At 47.3% G+C, this 11,308-nt stretch overlaps 1 pseudogene; it reads right to left on the bottom strand.

The window, feature by feature from the left end:
- Nucleotides 1-318: 318 nt before the first annotated feature.
- LOC115456916 lies at nucleotides 319-411 on the bottom strand (annotated as a pseudogene).
- Nucleotides 412-11,308: the final 10,897 nt, after the last annotated feature.

Genomic DNA, 11,308 nt, shown 5'->3' with positions numbered 1-11,308 from the left:
AGTAGAGAGGAGGTTTGAAACATGGGAGGATAGAGATGAAGGGTCAATATCGTGAAGATTCCTAGATAAATTAGATAAGATAGGACGGGACTGGGCAGTGGCGTAGCCAGAAAGCAATTTTTGGGTGGGCCAACATCAGATGGGTGGGCACCAGGGTTGCCAACTTTTTTGAAATTGAAAAACTTGCCACCTGATACCCCACCCCATGCTCCAGCTCTACTCCACTCCCAATAACTTCAATAAGGGTAGCAGTGCAGGCTTCAGGGGAAAGTACAAGAGATTGCACTCTTCCGCCTCCATTGAGCCTTGGGTCCCTAACACACATACTTAGCCTGTATAGCAAGACCAAACACTTTTCAAGATATTTTTCCAGTTACACGCTATAGAAATGATCCCAGAAAGTATAGTCTAGTATTAAAGGCAAATAAATTCTGCATCCACAGAACCCCCTGTCCCTCCCCCAATGGGTACAGAGCAGAGTTAGGACATTTCCCCATAATACTCACCGTAATCTCAACAGCCGCCATATAGTAAATTAAACAATCTTTAAAAAAAATGTCACTCATAACCTAATGCAAATATACAATGCCAGCACTAACTTCCAAAAGAAGGATCCTATCTATGAAAAAGGCATTGCCCTACATATTACAGTGGGGCCGTAAAATATCAATACATCTATTGGGAAAACTAAACAAACCAAACTTACTACAGAAGGCTACATAGAAAATTCATGCTAACAGAATACCTCGATCACACACACGGAATAAAAATGCCAAATATAGAATAATTGACTAAAATGTATAAACATAAATATAACCAAAACCCCAAAAAGCCAAACCATGCATGTAATACAATACCAGAGATACAGAAAGAAATGCATTTCCTCCTGTGCAAAATATAAGCATAGTACGTGCCAGGGATGGTGTTGGAGTGCAACTAGAGCAATTGCTCTTGGTCCCCTGGCGGCCTGGCCAGAGAGAGCCACAAGCATGATGGAAGCTGAAGGCAGTGCAGTCTGGTGATGGGCTTTGGGGTTCCCTCCCAAATTTATGGCCTGGGCTCCAGCCATGTCTAACACCAGCTCTGGCAAGATGTACATTCCAAATGTGACACATTTTAATCACAAAATTGAAAAAAAAAAGATTTTTTTTTTCTACCTTTTGATGTCTGGTTATTTTATTTTTCAAATCAGCTTGGTTCTAGTCTCTGGTTTCTGCTTTCTTCTGTCTTAATTCACTTACCAGGGTCTCCTGTCTATTTGTCATTTCTTCTCTCTCCATGTCCACCATCCATCTCCCATCTCTGTGTCCCTATAGTTCCTTGTCCAGTATCTCCACTATGTTCAAATTCCTGCATCCATCACCACCCTTCTATCCCCTACCCCTGTGTCCAGCATCACCCCTTGTGTCCCTATGCCCTCACATGCCCAGTATCTCCCTTTTGAGTTCCTATTGTCCCCTATGAGGCATATTTTCAAAGCACTTAGCCTCCCAAAGTTCCATAGAAACCTATGGAACTTAGCCTCCCAAAGTGCTTTGAAAATATGCCTCTATGTCTGGTATCTCTCCCCTGTGACCATATACCCCTCCCTCTAAGTGTCCAGCATAGCCTCTCTATTCTCACATTCCCCCCTCTCTGTCAGGCATTACCCCTCTGTGTTCATATGTCATTCCAATACAGCATCTCACGTCTGTTTCTGTATCTCCCCTTTCTTCCTCACTCACACCAATGTCTCTCTCTGCTCTCCGATTCCCCCCTATCCAGCTACTCTGCTTCTCTCTTCCAGCTTTTGGCTCTTTCTCCCACTGTGGGTTAAACAATTTGTCTCCCTCTTCCTTCATCCCCTTGATCCGCCATCTCTCTCCCTTCCCTCTAATCTCTCCTCCTGGTACAGCACCTCTCTCCCTTCCCTCAAGCCTCCCCTGCAGGCCTTCCCTCCAGCCTCTAGCCCTCCTCCCCACAGGTCCAGCACCTCTCTCCCTTCCTTCCAGCCTGCCCCCCTTGCAGGTCTAACAACTCTCTTCCTTTCCTCCAGCCCCAGCCTCTCTCCCTTGCAGGTCCAGCACCTCTCATCCTTCCCTCCATCTTCTTTCCCCCTTTCAGGTCCAGCAACTCTCTCCCTTGCCTTTTACCCTTGCCTCCAGCCAGCCAGCCACCCCCCATTGCAGGTCCAGAACTTCCCTTCCTTCCAGCTAGCCACCCCCCACCCTTTGCAGATCCAAAACTCTCTCCCTTCCCTCCAAGCAGCAACCTCTCTCCTTGCAGGTCCCAAACTTGGTTCCCTTCCCTCTAGCCAGCCAGCCCCCCCCCCCCCCTTGCAGGTCTCAAACCTCTCTCCCTTCCCTCCAGCCAGCCATCTCCCCCCTTTTGCAGGTCCAGAATCTCTCTCCCTTTTCTCCAGCCAACCCCCCCCCCCCTTGAAGGTCCAGAACCTCTCTCCAATCCCTTCCCTATGGCCTCAAGCCTCCCCCACCTCCCACCTCCACGCAGGTGAAGCCACTGTCTCACAGCCTGTCCCTCTCCCACACTACAGGTACAGCCACTCACTCCGTTTTCCTCCCTCACTATCGCTGATCACAGATGAAGAGACCTGCTCCAGAGCCTTCCCTGCCACGATCATCTCTCTTCAGCGCAACTTCCTGTTTCCCAGAGGGCAGATTGTGGCAGAGGGAAGGCTCTGGAGTGCTCAGCGAATCACTGCTGGCCCCGCCCTTAATTTAAACCGGATGCTTACGGGAGGGGAAAGAGATTCATCTCAGCAGCAGGTCACAGAGGGAAGGCTCCGGAGTGGGTCTGAAACGCTGCACCCAGATGCTGTGCGGTGGGGGTGAGGGAGAGAAAAGAAGACTCACGTGAAGCTGCGGTTGCGATCGCGGTTGTGGTTGCGATCCATTATTTTTGGGTGGAAATGGGTGGGCCTGGGCCCACCCAGGCCCACCCGTGGCTACGCCCCTGGGACTGGGAGGGAGGAGATTTAAGTGTGAAAGTTATAAGATGGTGATCAGAGGAGGGAAGATCAGAGGCAAGGAAACTAGAGGGTGAACAGTTGGAGGAAAAGATGAGATCAAGACAGTGACCATTTTGATGAGTGGGGGAGATGGAGCATAGTTGGAGATTAAAGGAGGACGTTAAAGCGAGTAATTTGGAAATATAAGAGTTGGAAGGATCATTAGCAGGAATATTAAAGTCACCAAGGATGAGAGAGGGGGAGGAAGGATCATGGAAGAAGGCAAGCCAGGCGTCAAAGTCACTGAGAAAGGATGAAAGGGACTTATCAGGGGGACGATAAATGACCGCTATTCGAAGAGGCAGAGGAGAGAAAAGGCGGGTAAAGTGGACTTCAAAGGAGGAAAAACAGTGAGATTGAGGTGGAAGAAGGGGTTGAAATCTGGAGGAGGGAGAGAGAAGTAGTCCAACACCGCCCCCACGGCCAGCAGGGCGAGGAGTATGTGAAAATAGATAACCGCCATGGCACAGGGCTGCAACTGAAGCAGAGTCATCAGGGCAGAGCCAGGTTTCTGTTATGGCGAGCAGATGGAGGTGACGCGAGATAAAGAGGTCCTGGATATAGGCGAGTTTGTTACAGATAGAGCGGGCATTCCATAGAGCGCAAGAGAAGGGCAAAGAAGAGGAGGGGAGTAGAGAAATAGAGATGAGGTTAGAGAGGTCGCGGTGAGATCTGTAGAGTTGGGATAATAGTTGGTGAGGGGGGCCAGGATTGGGATTGATGTCACCGGCTGAGAGTAAGAGAAGGAGTAAAAGAGAGCGGAGAAGAGTAGGAGAGGTGTGGCCACGAAGGCGTCGAAGACGAGAGGTATTTAAGTGGAATGGGGAAGGCAAAATGGATGGAAGAAAGAGGCGGAGATTAAAAGCCAAGAGGGAGGAAGAGAATAGGAGAGAAGGTGAGGTGATGAAGTCGATGGATGGGCAGTGAGTTCCTGTAGCGGAGAGAGGTAGGGGGTGAGGGAAAAGATTAGGAAGGGACAGGGCTAGGAAGAGAATGTGAATAGGGGCCATAAATGACTGAGGTACTTTAGCAACTGGGAAGAAGATTAGATGTAAAGAGAAAAATGCCCCGGCCCTGAGTGGATCGGAGTGGACCTGGGTGTCACCCCGGAGAAGGCTGTAAGGATATGCAGATGAGCTGCAAGTCCTCCACAGCACCTGAAAGGCAGCCGGTGGTAGAGCTGGGCACCTCTCAGCTGAGGAAAGGCTTACCAGGGGTTAGGCCAAAGCCAGCATTCCTCCCCCTGAGGGTCACCTGATCCTAACCAAAGAGCACCTGGAAACTCTGTGCACTTGGAGCGAGGGCCCTGGGAAGATCAGGGTGGAACTGGAGTCACCCCGGATACAGCTTTGAAGAAATGCAGAAGGGCTGCAAGTCCTCCACAGCACCTGGTGGGAGCGCTGGGCACCTAGAGCGGAGGCCCTGAGTGGATCAGAGTGGACCTGGGTGTCACCCCAGAGAAGGCTGTAAGGATATGCAGATGAGCTGCAAGTCCTCCACAGCACCTGAATGTGAATAGGGGCCATAAATGACTGAGGTACTTTAGCAACTGGGAAGAAGATTAGATGTAAAGAGAAAAATGCCCCGGCCCTGAGTGGATCGGAGTGGACCGGTGGTAGAGCTGGGCACCTCTCAGCTGAGGAAAGGCTTACCAGGGGTTAGGCCGAAGCCAACATTCCTCCCCCTGAGGGTCGCCTGAGATTTCAGCAAAGCCTTTGTCACGGTTCCGCACAGGTGACTCATAAATAAACTGAGTACCCTGGATATGAGACCTAGAGTAACTGACTGGGTTAAAAATTGAACGGAAGGAGACAGAGAGGGGCATAATCGAACGCGGACGCCCATCTCCATGGGCAACTATCTCTGAGGACGGGTCCGCAAAAGGGCGGGACAGACCGTATTTTCGAAAAAGATGGGCATCCATCTTTTGTTTCGATAATACGTTTGGTGCCAGGCAAATGTATCGGATTTGGGTGGATTTGAGCTGGGCGGTATCGGTTTTCAGCGATAATGGAAACCGAAGCTGCCCAGCTCAAAAACGAACAACTCCAAGGCATTTGGTCATGGGAGGGGCCAGGATTCGTAGTGCACTGGTCCCCCTCACATGCCAGGACACCAACCGGGCACCCTAGGGGGCACTTGTAAAAAGTAAAAAAAAAAACAAATTAAAATAGCTCCCAAGTCCATAGCTCCCTTACCTTGGGTGCTGAGCCCTCCCAAATCCCCCCCCCCCCCCACAACTCTACACCATTACCATAGCACTTATGGGTGAAGGGGGCACCTAGTTGTTGGTACAGTGGGTTTTGGGGGCAGTTTGGAGGGCTCCCATTTGCCAGCACAAGTGTAACAGGTGGGGGGGGGGGGGGGATGGGCCATGGTCCACCTGCCTGAAGTCCACTGCACCCACTAACAACTGCTCCAGGGACCTGGGTGTGACATTTGAGGCTGGCATACAGGCTGGCAAAAAAAAGTTTTTAAATTTATTTTTTTTGGTGGGAGATGGTTAGTGACCAATGGGGGAGTCAGGGGAGGTGATCCCCGATTCCCTCTGGTGGTCATCTGGGCAGTTGGGGCACTTTTGGGGGACTTGTTCGTGAAAATAAAGGGTCCAAAAAAAGCGGCCCAAATTCTCACTACTGCCACCCTTTTTTCCATTATCGGCCGATAAAGACACCCTAGTCCCGCCTTCACCACGCCTCCGACATGCCCCTGTCAACTTTGTTCATTCCCGCGACAGACTGCAGTTGGAGGCGCCCAAAATCGGCTTTTGATTATACCGATTTGGGTGCCCATGAGAGAAAGGCACCCATCTGCCGATTTGGGTCGAAATATGGGTGTCTTTCTCTTTCGAAAATAAGCTGGAGAGGGTGGTAGTAAATGGAGCTTACTCTGGAGATAGGGAAGATATCAGTGGAGTGCCGCAGGGATTGGTCCTGGGACTGCCTCTTTTTAACATTTTTGTGAGTGATATTGCTAATTTGCAAAACAGATACTTTTGTTCTGTTTTCACAGAAGAAAATCCTGGAGAAGGACCGCAATTGACTGACAAAAGTACATATGAAAATGGAGTGGATATAGCACTGTTCAAGGAAGAGAGTGTGTATGAACAACTTCAAAATCTAAAGGTGGACAAAGCCATGGGACCGAACGGGATCCACCCCAGGATATTGAGGGAGCTCAGAGAGGTTCTGGCGGGTCCTCTTAAAGATTTGTTTAATAAATCCTTAGAGACGGGAGAGGTTCCATGGGAGTGGAGAACAGCAGATGTGGTCCCTCTTCACAAAAGTGGTGATAGGGAAGAAGCTGGAAACTGCAGGCCGGTAAGCCTCACTTCGGTTATTGGAAAAGTAATGGAAGCGATGCTGAAGAAAAGGATAGTGAATTTCCTGGAAGTCAATAAGTTGCAAGATCTGAGACAACATGGTTTTACCAAAGGTAAACTGTGCCAAACAAATCTCATTGAATTCTTTGACTGGGTGACTGGAGAATTGAATCATGGACGTGCTATAGACGTAATCTACTTAGATTTCAGCAAAGCTTTTGACACGGCTCCCCACAGGAGGCTCTTGAATAAACTAGACAGGACTAGATACTAGATAGGACCCGAAGTGGTGAACTGGATAAGGAACTGGTTGACAGAAAGATGCCAGAGGGTGGTGGTAAATGGAATTAGCTCGGAGGAGGGAAAGGTGAGTAGTGGAGTGCCTCAGGGATCGGTGCTGGGGCCGATTCTGTTCAATATATTTGTGAGTGACATTGCCGAAGGGTTAGAAGGTAAAGTTTGTCTTTTTGCGGACGATACTAAGATTTGTAACAGAGTGGACACCCGGGAGGGTGTGGGTGACATGAGGAAGAACCTAGCGAAACTTGAGGAATGGTCCAGTATTTGGCAACTAAGATTTAATGCTAAAAAATGCAGGGTCATGACTTGGACACAAGAATCTGATGGAACAGTACAATCTAAATTTCAGAAAATCTCTAAAGACTTTGTTATTTGGAAAAGCTTACCCCAAGGACTCAAAATGTGTCTCCACTACTTGATACATAACAATATAATGACAATTTTGGACACATCCACCCTTCCCTTCTCTCCCCTGATTTCCCTGTTCCTTTAGTTTCTTCCACATCTTCTCCTTTATTTCTTATGTAGGTTTCATGATGTATTAGCTTAATTTACTGCATTAGTGTTTGCCTTTGCAGTGTGATGTAAGCCACATTGGGCCTGACACAGTTGGGAAAATGTGGGGCATAAATGAGATGTGCTTCTGTGTACAAAGGAAGAGCGAGTCTTGGGGGTGATTGTGTCTGATGACCTTAACGTTTCCAAACAGGTAGAAAAAGCAACGGTCATAGCCAGAAGGATGCTTGGGTGCATAAGAAGAGGGATGACCAGAGGTGATAGTGCCCTTGTATAAGTCTCTGGTGAGGACCTATTTAGAATATTGTGTGCAATTCTGGAGACTGCACATAAACAGGATGGAGTCAGTCCAGAGGGCATCTACAAAATTGGTAAGCAGTCTTGGACATAAAACATATAGGGACAGGCTTATGAACCTCAACATGTATACACTTGAAGAGAGGAGGTATGATAAACGTTTAAATATCTCAGTGGCATTAATGTACAGGAAGTGAGCCTTGTTCAAATGAAGGAAAACTCTGGAATGAGGGGGCATACGATGAAGTTAAGAGGAAATAGGCTTAGGAGGAATCTAAGAAAGTATTCGTTCACAGAAAGGGTGGTGAAAGCGTGGAATAGCCTCCCGGTGGAGGTCGTGGAGACGAGGACTGTGTCAGAATTTAAGAAAGCGTGGGATCCCTTAGGAAAAGGAAGAATTAGTGGTTATATATGGCCTTTATCTGCCATCATGTTTCTACGTTTCATGTTTCAAAATTACAAAGTCTAGGGGACACTCAAGGAAATTACATGGAACTACTTTTAAAACAAATAGGAGGAAATATTTTTTCATGCAACAAATAGTTAAGCTCTGGAATGCTTTATCGGAGGAGGTGGTAAAAATGGTTAGTGTATCTGGGTTTAAAAAAGGTTTGGACAAATTCCTGGAGGAAAAGTCCATAGTCTGCTATTGAGACAGACATGGGAAACAACTGCTTGCTCTGGGATTTGTAGTATGGCGTGTTGCCACAATTTGGGTTTTTACCAGGTAATTGTGACCCGGCTTGGCCACTGTTTGGAAAACAGGATACTGGGCTAGACCATTGGTCTGACCCAGTATGGCTACTCTTATGTTCTTATGACATAGTGGTAGGAAAAAGAGTAAATGCAGTGACAGAGAAAGAGTACAAGACTCTGTGAAGAAAATGATGAACAATCAAAATAAAAGTGAAAAACAGTGAAAGAATAAAAATGTGATTGTAGATGATGGTATAGGCACATAAAACCGAACTGTTCCACTAAGAACCTGAAGTTAAATGATGAAAATGCAACACCAATAGAAACAGATGATGGGTAATGGTGCAGGGAAATAAAAGCCCAAACAAAATGAAACAAAAATGGTAGATGATGACATAAAAATGAAACCAAAAAATTACAATAGATGATGACATAAAAGTGAAACCAAAACTTATCATATAATACAAAAATGTCCATAGTTTAAAAATGCATAAAAATTAAGAAGAACATAGTAAAAGAAAGATACAAAAAAGGCGTAATATGAAAATGCATAAACTTGACAAAACATATCCTATATAATAATTTGCACCTCCAACATTCTACGTCTGGATGCCTGGGTTCGTAACATTCATTCCCACTCATTGCCCTGCCCTCGCATCAAAATGTTATGATGTCAGAGGGCGGAACAATGAGGGGGAGGGGAACGCTGGAGGTGAGATGATGTCAGGAGGAGAGAATTGCGGGACATCCAGGGGAGGGAGGAAGGGGAGGGGAGGGCAGGGCAGGGCAAAGGAGAATTGATGGCCATGGATGGGATGGGAGGACAGTCCATAGGCGCCCCATATAAGAGGCTTGGGAGCTCAACTGTGACCTTCCCCAGGCTGCTGCACCCCCAAACGCAGGGCTGCCTGGCGTAGCAGCGCTGCAGCCAGGCAGCTCTCAGATGGTCCCTCCGCTCCTTTCCGCCCTCAGGTCCCCGATCGACAGCCCTCCGTTCCTCCTCCCCTTGTGTGTGTTTAACCCTTTTACTTTCAGGCGCAGCGACGGCAGTGAAGAGGACAACACAGCGGGCTTGCCTCCACGACTACTACTTATCATTTCTAAAGCGCTACTAGATGTACGCAGCACTGTACACTTGAACATGAAGAGACAGTCCCTGCTCAACAGAGCTTACAATCTAATTAGGACAGACAAACAGGACAAACAAGAGATAAGTGAATATTAAAGTGAGGATGATAAAATAAGGGTTATGAACAAGTGAATAAGGGTTAGGAGTTAAAAGCAGCATCAAAAGGTGGGCTTTTAGCTTAGATTTAAAGATGGCCAGAGATGGAGCTTGACGTACTGGCTCAGGAAGTCTATTCCAGGCATATGGTGCAGCAAGATAAAAGGAACAGAGTCTGGAATTAGCAGTGGAGGAGAAGGGTGCAGATAAGAGAGATTTACCCAGCGAACGGAGTTCCCGGGGAGGAATGTAGGGAGAGATGAGAGTGGAGAGATACTGAGGAGCTGCAGAGTGAATGCACTTATAGGTCCAGCTTCTCTCTTCCCTCACACAGTGTCCCGCCTTCTGCGATGATGCATTTCCTGTTTTCGCGAGGGCGGTACACTGTGTGAGGGAAGGGAGAAGCTGTGTTGTCCTCTTCACTGCTGTCGCTGCACCTGAGAGTAAAAGGGTTAAACGTGCGGAGAGGAGGACTATCAGGGAACTGAGGGAGGGCAGGGAGAATCGCTGGACATGGATGTGGGGGCAGGGGGAGAGAAGAGATGGCTGGAATTGGAGAGGAGGGCAGGGGGAGAAGAGATTGCTGGACAGGAGAGTTGGAAAGGGCAGGGGGAGAGAAGAGATCACTGGACAGGACAAGAGGGGAGGGCAGGGGAGAGAGGAGAATTGCTGGACATGGATAGATGGAGGGGAGGGCAGGGGAGAGAGGAGAATTGCTGAACATGGATGGATGGAGGGGGCAGGGGAGAGAGCAAATTTGCTGGATATGGATGGATGGAGGAGAGGGCAGGGGAGAATGGAGAGTTGCTGGACATGGATGGATGGAGGAAAGGGCAGGGGAGAATGGACAGTTGCTGGACATGGATGGATAGAGGAGAGGGCAGGGGAGAATGGAGAGTTGCTGGACATGGGTGGATGGAGGGGAGGGCAGGGGAGAAAGGAGAATTGCTGGACATAGATGGATGAATGGGGGCAGGGGAGAGAGGAAATTTGCTGGATATGGGTGGATGGAGGAGACGGCAGGGGAGAATGGAGAGTTCCTGGACATAAATGGAGGGGAGGGGAGGGCAGGGGAGAGAGGAGAATTGCTGAACATGGATGGATGACTGGAGGGGGAAGGATAGAGAGGAAGTTTGCTGGATATGGGTGGATGGAGGAGAGAGCAGGGGAAAATGGAGAGTTGCTGGACATGCATGGATGGAGGAGAGGGAAGTCAGGAAGGAGATGCACATGGATGGAGGGAAGGGAAGAGAGGAGAAATGCTGGACATGGATGGAGTCTACGTACTCTTTATCTTTTAAAAAATACTATAAATAAAAATCACAAAAAAAGAAAGATTAAAACAAAAAAAACACAGATAAAACAATCCGTATCTCATACCCCTGGAGCATATTACTCATTATACACCCTTCCCAATTATTACTTATCATGACAGAACATTTCTCCTAACGGGTCCCTTAAAAACATAATTGCCATTACATGATAACCTTGCTAGCGCCCGTTTCATTTGTGTGAGAAACGGGCCTTTTTTTTACTAGTACTGAAATAATACAAATGGAAAAAGTAAAAACCAGTGAGTACACAAAATTTGCACATGGCATTACAAAAAGTGCATTTACATGTACATAAATAAAATATAATCAAGTCCAATTGAAAATTATAAAAACACTGAAAAACAGCATTCTCAAAAAATATATAAAATAATATTCTAAATACTAAAAACCTTATTAAATCAGAAAATACTAAAAAAAAAAAAAAAGAAGATGAATAAATATTTAAATATATCTTACAGGCGGACACTGAAGTACTATGACAACACTCCGTGAATTTCTATTCCTGAAAAAGTTTCTTCCATTGTTTTGCTACTGGATAAGATGCCTAAGAGACGGGGAAGAGTAAAGAATCTTCCTCCAACCTCAACGCCAACTCCATTGGCTATGGGGCA

Source organism: Microcaecilia unicolor, chromosome 13 (genome assembly GCF_901765095.1).
Source record: "Microcaecilia unicolor chromosome 13, aMicUni1.1, whole genome shotgun sequence".
Lineage (NCBI taxonomy): Eukaryota > Metazoa > Chordata > Amphibia > Gymnophiona > Siphonopidae > Microcaecilia > Microcaecilia unicolor.
Note: the sequence above shows the minus strand (reverse complement) of the source record. Positions and strands in the feature narration are given on the sequence as shown.